Source organism: Nyctereutes procyonoides, unplaced genomic scaffold (assembly GCF_905146905.1).
Source record: "Nyctereutes procyonoides isolate TBG_1078 unplaced genomic scaffold, NYPRO_anot_genome, whole genome shotgun sequence".
Taxonomy (NCBI): Eukaryota; Metazoa; Chordata; class Mammalia; order Carnivora; family Canidae; genus Nyctereutes; species Nyctereutes procyonoides.
In genome coordinates this window covers 5,504,397-5,518,467 of record NW_026575025.1, presented here as the reverse complement: position 1 = coordinate 5,518,467, position 14,071 = coordinate 5,504,397, and positions in this window count along the sequence as shown.

The window sequence follows — 14,071 nt, the reverse complement described above, 5'->3', positions numbered from 1 at the left end:
GCAGTTACAGTCCTATCATAGGTTGGGTAGGAAGATCAGAATGGGAACCCCCCAAACCGCCGTGGTCAAGACATCAAATCAGAAGCATGTAGCATCCTGGCGGGGGCGCAGAGCTCAGTGCCACCACTCAAGGCCGCTGGTGATGCCATCACGCCTCCATCCTGTCACTGGTCTGGTCCCTGTGGAAACGGGGTGGGTCCTGGATAATGGAGGTTCAATCCCACCATGTCTCCAGGCGCAGCTGACCCGCCAGGCGTAGCATCTTTGCTGGAGGCTCAAGTATGTGGTGGATGAGTGTTGATGTGGTGGGGCCTCCGTGTCAGAACTGATCAGAGCAGGTCCAGACATAGTTACCGTCCCTGTGAGTGGACGGTAGACACTCACACGTTTCCCCCAGCACTTCTGGGGCACCTTCTAGCACCTGCTGGAAAACACTCAGAGGGAAGAAGCACCCAGTGCATCAGGAGAGTGCTTGCAAACCACCTATCTGCTAAGGGGTGACTATCCAGAACATGTGAGGATCTCCTACAATTCAGCAGCAACCCTCCCTGACCTGGGCCTCTCCCCCACCTGGCCTCTCCCCCACCTGAGCCTCTACTCTTCCTGGGCCTCTCCCTGACTTGGGCCTCTCCCCAACTTGGGGCTCTCCCCCCACCTCTCACCTGGGCCTCTACTCCATCTGAGCCTCTCTCCATCCTGGCTTCTCTCCTACCTGGGCCTCTCCGCTATCTTGGCCACTCCTCTCATCCCACCCTCTCTCCCCTACCTCGGGCCTCCCCATATCTGACTTCCGAGGCTCTGGGCCGGTTCCACAAGCCAAATCCTGTCTAGAAGGATGAAGATTTACTGATTTAAGAAGACTCGGGAGCTCCCGTGTTAGCAAACAAACGGAGGACCCTCACCAGCCCCTCCTAAAACCGCCCCAAACACACTCAGACTTGTGCCTCCACCTGGCTCTGCCCTCGGGGTGCGCCTCCCCACCCAGCCGCCGGCCCACCGCCAAGCCTACAAAGAAATCCCTCAGAAGGCCCTGCTGCCAGCCCCTGGGGAGGCGAGTGATTGACAGGGCAAGTGGCCCGTGGCCTCCCTCCCCACCCTGGCCCCCCAGGCGCTACGAGCGCCCCTCGAGCTGCCAGTGGCCGGCCAGGTGCCAGGGGGCTCCGGGAGCTGTCGCTCCCCAGCAGAGGTGAAGGCCGCGAGGAGGGGGCGCGTTGCATAAGCGAGGAAGCAAAGGTTAGAGAAAAAACAAATGTGATAAGGCAGCTTTTGATCCCTTTTCCACGAAAAGGCCCTCCTGGTCCCCACCGCGTGGCCAGCAGGGACGCCTGCCAAGCCTGCTCACCCGCCCCCGCGGGTCCGTCCCCCTTGCTGCAGCCCCGTCCTGCAGGGAAATGGCTGGACCCCAAAACTATGTCCTGGAGCCTCCCCTGCACTTCCTGCCTTTCAGGGAAGTATGGTGGTGGGAGACTGGTGCCCCAGGGCCCCCATATCAGGGGCAGGCTCTTCCATAGCCCCCTCCTTGCCCCCACCCAGGGCCACCCTCTTAGAGACTTCCCACTGCTACGAGGGGCAAGTTGCCCCAGGGCAACGCCCCTTGGCCACAGGGAGCAGAAAGCAAGTGGGGGCAGTGGCCTGGATGCAGAAGGGGGGCACTCTTTGGTCCCAGTGTCTGGAAGTCAGGGCGGGGGGGGGGGGCGCTTCCAGGCCTCAGCTCCCCTCTGGGTGGCAGAAAGCTGTTGGGGGGGAGATTGTGAGCACCGAGGCTGATTCCCATCTGCCCAACTGTAGAGTTTGGCTGGGACCACTGGGCACATCTACTCCAGCGCTGACCTGGGCAGTAGTGGGGGGGGGGAGCCTGAGGCCTGGGTCATGTCTGCAAGCCCCCCAGTGGACCCTGCAGCTCCTCGAGCCAGCCTGCTGGCCTCTGGGTTGGTGGCTGCCCATGCTCCACAGCCTTCTATGGCTGCCCAGTACCTAGAGGAGAATGGTCTGCATGTGTCCCTGCTCCTGCACCTGTTAGCACAGACCCGGAGAATGTGTCGCTCCCACATTCCCGGCTGCTCTGGCCTCCCCTTGGCGTCGTTGTGTTCAGCTGCTCCTGGACAGCCCCCCTCTGCCTCCTCTGAAGGGCCCTGCACTGGGCCCCCCACGGCCCCCAGGGTCCCCCAGGACTCCTTCCCTCCCCTCCCCATTCCGCCTCCTGAACACCCCTGCAATCCCCTCCCTCACCTGGCCCCAGGGTGGCCACCTTCCCTGTCCCTGCCCCATGTGGCCCTGGATTCTGCATCACCCGTCTTCCACCCACTTCCCACCCTGGGCCTCCACCCAGCTCTGGGGCCCAGCTCACCCAGCCTCACCCCTGCAGCCTCTCCCAGGCTTCTGGCAGCAGCCACTCCCCCCTCCCTCCCAGGCCTTTCCCAGAGCTGCCCCAGGCCATTCCTGCCCCCCCAAACCCCACCCCCCGGGTGCCCCTGGAGCCCCCTCCCTGAAAGATCTCAGTCCCCATCTCAGCCCAGGGTGGGGCTCCCAGCTTCCTTCTCTCTGGAGGCTGGCCCTGGGGGGCGGGGAGGGAACAGGAGGGAGTGGGGGGAGAGCTCTGGAAGGAGGAGTGGTCAGAGGTCAGTGGCTGTGGGGGCAAGAGGGGAGATGCTTACCAGGAAGCCATGGCTTTGGGGAGCAGCTGGGGGGTGGGCCGGGAGGGGCGGGCAGGGCTCCCATCTTGGGGACAGAGGTGGGGGCCCACCATGAGCCAGCTCGGCCCAGGAGGTTCCAGCCACTGATGGCCTTCCCGGGGAGCCGCCGAAATTTTGTTGTCTCTTGCGCCCCCGTGAGGTCAGTGGACATCATGACATCCACGTTGGCCACTGAGGTGGGGCTTTTGGGGGGGTGTGGGCGGCAAGCAACCCCAGCCCCTCCTCCCACCAAGCTGGGCCCCTCCTCTGGTCCCTCTGCCCAGGGTGTCTAGGGGCCAGGAGAGACCCTGCATCCTCTCCCTTCCCTGAGACCAGGACCCTCATCCCAGCAGACGCAGGCCCCTCGGCTCCCAGCCTGGAGGACCTGCTGGTCAGGCCCAAGGGGCCCCCCAAATCTGGTCTCGGCAGAACCCCGACTCCAGCCACAGGCTGAGCCCCAGTAGCCCCCAGCCCTGCTGTCGGCTCTCACATTTGCTAAAGGTTCCAGGGACGCAGCGCCTGGCCTGGCCGCGCTGGACACAGAGCACTCAGCACAGGAGCCCCTAAGCTGGGGCCTTTGGGAGGCACCTCCTTAGAAGGCTAGTCCTTCTGAGGACCCCCCCGCAGGAACAGTAGGCCCCACCAGGCCTAGAGTCAACCCTGATTAGAGGAGGCGTAGCCAAGATTCTGTTCATCCCTACCTCCCTGCCCCCCAGCACTCTGGGCCTCGAGACACAGACACCCCAGGGAGGGGCCGCACAGCCTGCTGAAGGGCCAGCTGCCTCCTCTCCCCGATCTCCTCACTCCTGGGGCTCTGAGGTAGGAGGCGCACTCAGCGGTCTGCAGTCCAGGTCCTGGTTCTCAGGGTCTGCGTGGGGCGCCGTGGAGGACATGTGCTGTGCCCAAGCTCTCATGAGCTGCTGGGAGTGCCCTGTGAGCTTGGGGGACCAGCAGTCTGCAGACCGCAGGGCAAGGGGGCTTCTGAGAAACCAGGAGCTGGAGGTGGCCCCTAAGGAAAGCAGGCAGTCACTGCAGGGCAGGAGGAGGGGCTGGCTGGGGTGCTGGTCACAGGGGTCCCCTCTGCCTGGCAGGACATGGACAGACAGACACATAGTCTCCCCACGGCTGCGGAGGGGTGGGAGGCCCTGGGGAGCCCAGTGCATTTGTACAAACCTCTTCCCCCTCTGGGGCTCTGACCTTGCTGGCCAGGAGCAGGGGGTGGACAGCCCTCCCAGAGCGCTCCCCAGCTCACACTGTGCTGTTGGAGGTGAAGGCAGTTGGATTCTGGAAAGGAGTGTGAGGCCCCCCACCCCCGTTGAGGACAGGTGGTGGGGCGCCCCCATCCACCTGCTGACCTTCCAGGCCCTGCTGCAGGACAAGCCACTCAGATCTGCATCCAGGGCAGGGACAGAGGAGGGGGGAGGCTGGGGACACCTCAGTGTGTTGCTCTGCAGCTGGTGCTGGGCCCAGGGAATCCAGGATCAGGCTGGGGTTCATGAGAGCAGGATGGCGGCGGGAAGGGGCACTGAGGAGAAGAGAGGATGCTGGGAGTGACTATGAGCTCGTGGGGTCCCCAAGGAGGCAGATGACTATGGGCTGTGCAGGAGTTCCAGGATGTGGGTGCCTGGCTTCTAGCTGCTTCGAGCAGGAAGGGAGGCCTCAGAGACCCAGAGTCTTGCTCTGCCCTCAGTGCCCGGTGGGGAGAAGAGGCCAGCTCAGCTCCAGGGCTGCCACACAGAGCAGGGCCCCACACAAGGGCCCTCAGAGGTGAAGACCCCACCATCCTCCCAGTGGGCAGAGGGGGCACCAGGCCTGGGGACGCTCTGGTTCCATGGAGGCTCGTGGTGAAGCAGCCCCAGGGTGGCCCCAAGACGTTCAGGGGAGACCACCATTGCCAGGTGTAGCCTCGGAGAGACCTGAATCTCCTTGGCTCTGTGACACCCCTGGGGCCCTGTGGAGCAAAACCCCAACCCCAGGCCAGGCACCAAACGTCCTCATCTGAGAGGGTCAACTGGGGTTCCACCAACACTTTGGGCCTCGGCCGCCCCAAGGGCCAGTGAGTGGGGTCCGTGCCCTGCTGATCTCAGGGGTTTGGACAAATGGCAGCTCTGCCACCCTTGGGCGAGCAGAACCTCCCCACACGGGGGAAGCCAGGCCCCACCTGTGCCCTGTGTGGGGGCGGGGGACTGCCTTCAGCAGGGGGTCCAGGTGGCTCACCCAGCCCCGGGGGCAAAGTCTGGGGTGTGTCACTTCGAGGGGTCTTGCTTCCTGACCCTCCTGCCTCCCCTCCCCTCCCCTGAAGTCTGAGGGAGGCAAGAGGAGGGGCTGGGGCCCTGCTGGGGCCTGGGGGGTGGCCCAGCTCAGGACAGGTAGGGTGGGGGGAGCGTGGGGAACGCTGGCTCTGCAGGTCACCCAGCTGGTGGCACTGGGGCCAGGCCCGTGCAGTGTGGATGCTCTGCATCTTCCTCCTGTCCTCTCCCCACAGCCCAGGAGACCATCCTCCCAGGATGGTGGGTGAGGTCCACTCTGTGTGGCCAGCCTTCCCATCCTCCCAAGGCTCCGTCCACACCTTGGCCTCACCTGCTTGGGTTCTGCTCACCTGTCCCTGGTGGCACAGCAGTGGTGCCCTGGAGGGTCAGCTGTAACCCTGTCATGGGTAGAGCGCCGTCTGGTCACCCTTGGGGTGGCCTGCCTCACACCTGTCTGTGGCTCCTGGAGCTATCTGAGCACCCCTGCCCACAGCACCCGGGGCTGGGGGTGTCCCCTTGGGTCTCCTCTGCACACATGGGGTCTGGGCCCAGCTCTGAACATCAGGACCAGGAAGGCACAGGGTGCCCCGCCACCCCCACACCTCTCCAGGGTCCCATCTGGGGACTCTCTCAGGCAGAGCTGGACTGGCCTCCTGTAGCCATGGCCACAGCCTCAGGCCTTATCTGGCCTTCCAGGCCTCCCTCCGGAACCCTAGCGCCCAGGGGCTGCTTCCCTGCCAGACCTGCTTTTCCACAAGCCAAGGCCGAAGCTAATTTGGGCCTGAACTGGACAATAAGCTGTTATCTGCCCGAGGGCCCCTGCCGCCCGGGGAGCCTGGCCCCTTGGCTCTGCCCGGGGAGGGGAATCCCCAGGGGCTGCGCGCTGGCATTGACCCTCTGGCCCTGAGCCTGAACCCTGGTGAGGGCGGGCCCACCTGGGCAGGAGGTTGAGAAACTCCAGGTGTCTGCCCAGCCCTGCAGGGTCCTCAGGCCCTGTGACCTCCCCACTTGGCAGCCCTTGAAGCCCTGGAGAGGGGACCCTGGGGCTCTCAGGGGATGCAATGGGGCCTCTGGGTGGCATTTAGTAGGAGGAGCTCCCTCCAGAATTGCCCTGAAGGGGGCCCTGGATTGGACCCCTGACCAGAGACCTTGGGAGCCCCCCAGCCCTGCTCCCTGTGGCTCCTGAGGATTTGAGCCCCAGGGCCATGGGGATTGAGCAGGCCCATGGGGTCCCTGGTTTCTGGCGTGCAGGTATGGTGGCCCGCACAGGACCCCAAGTGACACTGCCACCACCCAAGCCGGAGCCCCAGCACCCAGCTGACTGTCCACCCCTCAGCATGCTGTGCTGTACCCCCTGCTTCCCCTTGCAGAGCCCCCCATTCTTCCCCGGCCACCCCGGCCTGGATTGCCTCTTTTGGGGAACAGGGTGGGGGTCCTGCCTGCCATCCTGCCCTGTCCACTTCTTCCCGTGCCGCGGGCAAGACCCAGTAGCCCCTCCCCGAAATCTCGGTGGCCCGAGGAAGTGGGCCCGCGCCGGCTGGCCGCTGCACTGCTGCCCCGACCCTGCGGGACCCTCCCTCCGGCAGCCTGAGGCCGCTTCCTTCTCAGTCCAGCGGGATAAACACAGGAAACAGGATTAGTGAGGAAGGGGAAGCCGGGCCCCTGAGAAGGCCTCTCCTGCTGGCTCGGCTCGGAAATACCTGTCCCTGAGAAAGCGTGTGGCCAGACCCGTGACACCCCAGCCCCCGGGCTGCCCTGATGGGAGAGTGGGGTGCCCACCAGGAGGGGGGCCCCTGGATTGGAGTGAAGGCTGGGGTGGACACTCCCGACTCTGGGGCAAAGACACACTGAAGGCATAGGAGGGGGACCCCCTGCCACCCTGCAGCTGGACACACAGCCACCTCTGGGCTGTAGGGAACACAGGGAGCCCTGCCGGGCTGGGCCTGGGAAAGAGGGAGCTCGCTTTCCCCAGAGGTGACTGAGGCCTCTTGGGGACCCCTCGGGGTCAGCACACAGGGCTGCCGGCCTCTGCCCTGATGGGTCTGGCTCCCGTACTGCAGCCGAGCACCCGAGACCACCCTCCGTCTGGGGGCCCTCTGCCACCTGCATCAGCCACTCATTTCCACCTGAGGCCCTGGGCTTGGAAGCCCCTCCCGCCTCCTGACCCTGATCCTCCTGCCTGGCAGCCCTCTGGGGTCTGGCACTGGGCTCCCTTGCCCCAGCCTGCCAGGAGCCCGTCTCACTCTGAGAACGCAGTGGGGCCCCCCTGCCGGCTGGTCTCATAGCACAGACCTTGGTGGCCCTTCGCAGGAGGCAACAGGGACGTTATTTGGCGGGGGACAGCAGTTGGATTGGGGAAGGTGGAGGCCAAGTATATGGACGGCCCCCGCGGAGAGAGGTGGCTGGAATGCAGAGGTTGGAGAGGGAAGACAGGCCGGGCAGGGCAGGGGAGGTCAGGGTAAGGAGGGCTGAGCCAGAGTGGGGTGGCGGTGGCTCTGCTCAGACCCACTCTGGGTCTCCACTGGCCACGGGATGGCCCAAGGCTGGAAGGTCAAGTACATGTGTGTGGGGAGCCTTCCCTGGCCGTGGCTCGAGCCCTGGGGTGGTCCAGCAGGGGATGGGGCAGTGGGTGGGGGCGGGGAGGACGGAACCAGGGCAGGGGTAGAGTGGGGTGCTGTGGGGAGGTGTAGGACAGGGAGCCCCGGTGCCCAGTGCCGGCATGTGGCATCCGGGGAAGTCATTTCTGGGTCCGGCTCGGGCTGAAGGCATCCTCACTGCCCTCAGAGCCACCTGCTCCTACCACAGGCCCACTCCTCCCGGCCTTTTCTCTCTGAAAAAGATTTTGAGGGATTTCTTAGAAAGAGCAATTAGAGAGAGCCACAGGCCCATGAGGTCCAGGAGACTCCGAGGCCAGCCCAGCCCGCTTCCTCCCCGCCAGGAACACAGGGTCCCGGGGAGCCAAGGACGCAGGCGGCCAGCCTACCCAAACTCCAGCCGTCGCCCAGGAGCAAGGAGCCGCTCCTCTCCAGCTTCCAGGGCCTGGCGCAGGGTCCCGGGGCATCTCCCGTGGTCCCACCCAAAGCCCTGGTGCACCAGCTAAGCCAGAATAAAGGGAGCCACACAGCAGCCCACACCCCATGGCCACAGGTTCCCAGGTACCCATGTGGCTTTGGGCCTGGATGACAGGTATTGCCCAGGAGGTGGGTCCTCCTGGGGACGGGCCACTATGGGCTGTTGACTTCAGCAATGGCAACAAAGGCATCTATCTGGGGGCTCTGGCTTCTGGCGGGTGGCAGAAAGACTCGGAAGGCTTCCTGGAGGAGGAACGTGTTCTGAGGAGCAAAGCCTGTCCCTGGAGAGCTTGGGGGTGGGTGGGAAAGTCTCAGTGCATGGCAGGGTGCGTACAGCAGGCTGGGGGTGAGGACCCGTGAGCTTGTGGGGCCCGGGGGCCACCCCCCCTGACATTTCCCCAGGTGTAGGTTTGCCTAGGGGGTGCTGGGGGTGGGCAGGAAGCACCAGGGCACAGGGCGTAGGGCAGCCACCACGTTCTCTGGGGCTCTCCACACTCCTGTCTTCTGGGATCCAAGCACCAAGTAGGGAAACATTGTGCCCGACATGTGACATGGCAGGTCCACAGCCTGGCAGGGCCGGGCCCCTCCCTGCTGGCCCCCACATCCACAGGCACCCAAGAGCCCTCGCCGGGCGCAGCATTCATGGGGCAGTGAATCCTGAGCTCAGACCCCGCCCTGACCCCCTGAGGCTCGGGTCCCCAGTGTCCCCCAGCCGAGCGGGACCCTGAGCCCCCAGCCTGGGCTGGCAGTGCTTCCAGGACACCCGTCGCCCCCCAGTGCCAGCCCCGCACTTACGATCCCCAAAGCAGCACCGCATAAATCATGGCCTGTCCACAAAGCTGCCCTGTGTGAGGCCCGGGGGGACCATGGGGCCACCACGACTGAATGTGGACAGCTGAGGAGAGGCTGGCAGGACCGCCTGGCTCCTGGTGAGGCCATTTATCACCACGAGGCTGTAGCTGCGGTCAGCAGCCCCGTGGCCACGGCTCCTGTCACTATCCCCACTTCTGAGCCCCAGAGGATCCCTGGCCCTATGTCCAAACCCAAAACTCCTGAAACTGGCCCCGTGCTCCCCTCCCGGCCGCACACCGAGCCCCAAGGCGGATCCTCAGGGTGAGGTGGGACCCTGCCTGCACCCATAGCACCCGGGGCGCTTGGATGAGTTATTTTGCAGACAGGACCCCGGGCCTCTGCACGACACCCCTGCCTCTGGGGCATTTCCAATGCGGGCACCAGGCAGTGTGCCCTGTGTTTGGGCACAGTTGCTGACACAGTGGGCCGTTTCAGCCGTGGCCAGGGGAGTGCTCTGGCCCAGGCACCTTTGGCAGGATGGCCACTTCCTGGCGGGGACGTGTCTGGGCACCACACATTCCTGGACTTCTGGGGCCGCAGGGTGCTCGGGCAGCCAGGTGGTCCTGCTGGGACCTTGGCCTCCAGGCAGGGTGCCGGTGTCGGACCCCCGTCCTAACACCCCCGCTGTCTCCTCCTGGCCTTCGTGCCCATCCTGGAGTGGGCCAGGGCTGAGCATCTGTCCCCACAGACGAGGAGTGGACACTCACACAGATGGAGGCCAGAGCCGTCCCAGCTCGCCGTGCTCCTGGGACCTTCTCAGGGGCAGGAACCCTGGAGGAGGGAATGGAGGGAGGGGTCTGTCTTGGCTTACCTCTGCCCTGAAGTCTTCCTCTGGGGCCCACTCACCACCTGCCCCCTCTCCAGCCCAGGTCTCACTTGCTTGGCGAAAGCAGCTTGTGGGGGTTGGATCCTGGGGGGCCATGCTGCGTGCCCCTCCACTGCTGAAGTCCCAGGGGACCTTTCATCAACTCCTTGCACCTGACTGGCCCCTCACTGCACTGGGCCTGGCATCCGGGGAAGGGCAGAGGATGTATCCTCGGCTGAAGGGCCCCTGGGAGGTAAGACCCAAACCTCCATTTTGTCCTGGAGAGGAAGGTGGAGTCCGGGGGCACCCCTGCGGCCCTCAGGCTCCACCAGCAGCACACCTCATTCCTGGGGGCACACTGGGGTTGAGAGCACACGGCTGGCTCGCAGGCCCTGCCTGTCCCCGCGCTAGGCCAGGACCAGAGCTCCAGGCCCAGGGGTCACCAGCCCGAGCCTCCCAGCCTGCTGTCCCGGCTTTGTCCGAGAGCAACGTGGGCCAGTCACCCATGGGCCCAGCACTCCCAGAAGGCCAACTTCCTGTTTGTGGGCACCGTGCTGCTTGGCTGGATGTCGGCATACAGGTGGCCTGGCGTCCACCCAGAGAGACCGCAAGCTCCCTGCGGGCAGAGCTCCTGCTGTCATACATCGGAGGCTCCTCAAAGCTGGCTGGTGCTCCCGCCCCGCTTCAGCTGTGAGCTCCAAGGGCTTTGAAGCCTGTGGAATCCAACATCCCGAGCCCACCGCCCCGGAGAAAGGTCCCCAAGGCCTTCCGGCTGGTGGGGAAGCTTCTTGTCCCCAGCTCCAAGGCATGTAGTCGGATGGAAAGTGCCAGACCCAGTGGGTTGAGCCGAAATTTAGCTGGGCTGTGCTGGCCGCCCCCACAGCCCCACCCTTACCGCAGTGGGCTGACCCACTGGCTCTGGGAGGGCCGCTGGTCCCTGGTCCCCATCACCTGTGCGGCGGGGGCGGGGAATGGTGGGTGGGCAGGGCTGGGGTGGCGGTGGGGGCCGGCGGTGGGCCTGCGTGCTGGGGAAGCTCTGGGGCTCGGCACGAGCTCCGCCCCAGCTCCGCCCCAGCTCCATTTTCAGGGGGCTCAGGCTAGGGCCTGGGGAACCTGCCTCTGGAGCATCCTTGCTCCCAACTGCCTGGCAAGTGCCTGCGCCAGCACCCTGTGCCCCGGGGCAGGAGTGGTTTGGCTGCCTCTGCAAACCTGGTGCCCATTTTGCCCTGGAAGGAAGGCAGGCACGTTCTCGGGCATTTTCAGCCCCAGGAAGTGCTGTCTAGGGAGTGTCCCCGGAGGACAGGAGATAGTCGGGGGGGCTGGCCATGTTGCCATTCTCATGTTGCTTGCCCCTGGTCTCCCACACATGGCTGCCCCCACAACCACTACCCACTGGCCTCTGGAGTGATGTGCTCACTGCTGCCCTCCTCAGCCAGGGGCACCTGCTCCTGACGGGAGCCTGAGGGGCATGCTGGCTGCCCTGCCACATGCTGATGGCCAAGCTCCCTGTGGGGAGGGGGCCTCTGGCCAGCTGCTGGCCCTTGTGGCAGGCCTGCTTGAGCTGGCTCTGACTCTCCCGGTGCAGAGGATAGTAAAGAGGGAAGACACTCTTACGTGGGGCACAGAGGACCACATTCATTGTCACTCAGCCCTTTGGGAGGGCTGTCCTGCTCTCAGGATGGAGGTGGCCTGGTAAGCCCAGCCCCTCCCTCGGGCACTGCCCAGAACAGCCGTGTCCTGGGACAGGTCCCGGCCTTGCCAGTATGCGGGTGTGGGGGCATCTCATCATCCTGAGATGTGGTGAACCCAGCCCTACAGCTAGCACACAACAGGGCAGCAAAAGCCAGGGAGGCTGCAGGTCTGGGAACCACGGGGGCAGTGTTGGGGGGCTGAAGTCCACAAGGCGGTCCCCAGTCCTGAGGCAAGAAGGTATCCCTGCAAAGGGGTCAACCCCTACACCTACCCTGAACGTGGGTTTAGGGAGGCGGTGACGCTGGGGACCTTGAAACCGCCAGGGCTGAAGGCTGTGAGCTCATGGGCAGAAAGGATGGCCGGGCGGCCCGAGCTGACCTCCCCCCCTGGCCCTCACTGCCCTTTCTGGGGTCTCAGAGTACACAGTTGGTGCCAGCCAGGCAGGGTGTCCACATTCCCTTCCTCTTCGGGAAGAGGAGAGAAACGCCAACACCAGACCTGAAATAGCCGCTGTTAGGTGGCCCCCTGCCCACGAGGACGGCCTTGCTGATAGGCCTCTGCTCGGTGGGCACCAGTGTCCTCAGCGCACACAGGCCCAAAAAAGGCCTGCAGCCCCCTGAGCGAGCGCCCTGCATGAGCGGGAGAAGGTGACTGGCGCTGGGCCGGGGCCAGGTGGGCCTCAGCAGCTGGGACTGCCACTCGCAGCCAGTGGGGACAGGAGGGGACAGCTGGCCAGAAGGGTCTGTGAGGACATCCTCTGGGGAGGCGCAGAGTTGGGGTGGGGAAGGGGCTGCCAGAGCCGGGTCTCAGCCAGCAGATGGGAGCTGGGTGTGGTCTGGGGTCCTAGATGGGTGGAGGGGGCCCCGGTGCCCACCAGACCCACACACATCTTCCCAGCACACACACCCTTCCCCTGCGCACCGGCCCTGGGGGTCCCCCTGAGAAACCCGAGCAGGCCGCTGCCTCTTAGTTTCTTCTGGTCACCTCAGCAGCTCATGCCCTTTCTAGGGCCTCAGGGCGCCTGCTGGTCTCAACTGTTGCTGGTGCCCACATTCCCTGACTCTTTGGGAAGAGGAAAAGTGAGACTGAGGCCGGAAATAACCCTGCCCTGAAGTGGCCCTTGGGGACACCTGTCCCCACCACAAGGCTCGGCAACCCATGTCACCCTCCTGCCTTCCGGCCTTGCCCCCTCCCTGGGCTGGGTGCAGGGGGTCCCCGATTCCTCTTGGGGTGCAGGCCGTGGGAGGGCCATGGGGAACAGCTCGTGGAGTGGCGGGAACCGTGTGGCAGCCCAGGCGCGTGGCAGCCCCGTGCCATGTGTGGCGTGTGATGGCTCCATCCTGGAGGCCTTGGCCCCACTCGTCTCCTGCTAAAGTTCCTCACTTTCAACTACTTTCTGCTTCCCATGTTTGCTTTCCTTGATCCCCGGCAGGCGGCTGGGGAGCCTGCCCCGTGCCACTTGGCTCCTTTGGAGAAGCTCTTCCTGGAACATTTGGCACCATGCTGCCTGGCCTCTCCTGCCCCCTCGCTGGCACCTATAGGGCGGCAGCTCCGGAGGCTCTGGGGGGTGGACCAGAGCACCTGCCTGTTTTGCCCAGAGACCACCATCAGGAGGAACAAAAGCGTGTCTGTTCTTCCTCTCGTGGGGAAGGCAGAGTGACAGGTGGTTTCATTGGGGAATTCTGCTGTGTTCTCCTTACCAGCTCTGTGGCCTCATGCCAACCCGGCCCCTCTCTGGGCCTTGGTTTCCCTTTCTGTCATGCGGGCCTGTAGGGCACAGATGCCGGGACTGGCCATCCTTCTTCTTCTCTCCAGCGCCTGCTCGTGGCCCTTGCTCATGGCCCCCTGCCCATAGGGACCCAGCTCCACACCATCCTCTCATCCTCCCTGTCACCTGTGGCCCTTCCAGCCTGTGTGCCCACACCCCAGCACCCACCTTTGCCCCATTCTTTCTCACTGGTGCCTTCAAGCCAACCCCTAGGGTGGGCACACAGTGGGTGTTTACAGGGAACAGGACCATGACCTCCCCCTGCCCACAGCAGCTAGGGGTCAAGGCATTGGAGTGGGAGGGAAAGGGGGTATTGGAGGTTTCCCGGGGGGTCTCTCATGGAGCCCCCATGACTCATTTGTGCCCATTGGATGGCAGGAGCTGGAAGGGAGAGCAGAAGGCAGGTTGGGTCGTGTCCACTCTGGGACATTTAGGTCCACCCCAGTACACCTCGCAGTGGGGGACCTGGCTGTCTCATACCCGAATCTGGGCAGCGAGTGGGTGCATGAGTCCACTCCAAATGCCTGGAGGCTAGTAGGGGTGGAATTCGGGTAGAGCCCAGGATGCCGGCACAGATGCACATGCTTGGGAGCAGGCAGGCCAGCATACACAGGACCGTAGGGACCAGTGGCCCACCAGGAGGCCGAGGCTTTCCGCCCACTTGGCCTCTGCCACTGTCCTCTTCAACGTCTATCCTGGGCGACTGCTGGGCCCCCGGAGTGACCCGTGTTCCTGCCTCTCCCTCAGGGTCTGCAGACCTACACCCCCAGTGAACATGAGCAGAGTAGGCAGGGGCTCCAAGCTCCAGGACCCTGATTCCTGCTGGGCTTCCCCCCAGAAATATGCCTTTTGGCTGAAGAAGGCAGCCTGGGGAGATGGAGCCCCTTGGGTCTCAGGGAGTCCTTGGCAGCCTGCACACATGCCGACCCCATACACACCAATGCCCAGAAGGAGCCAGTGCC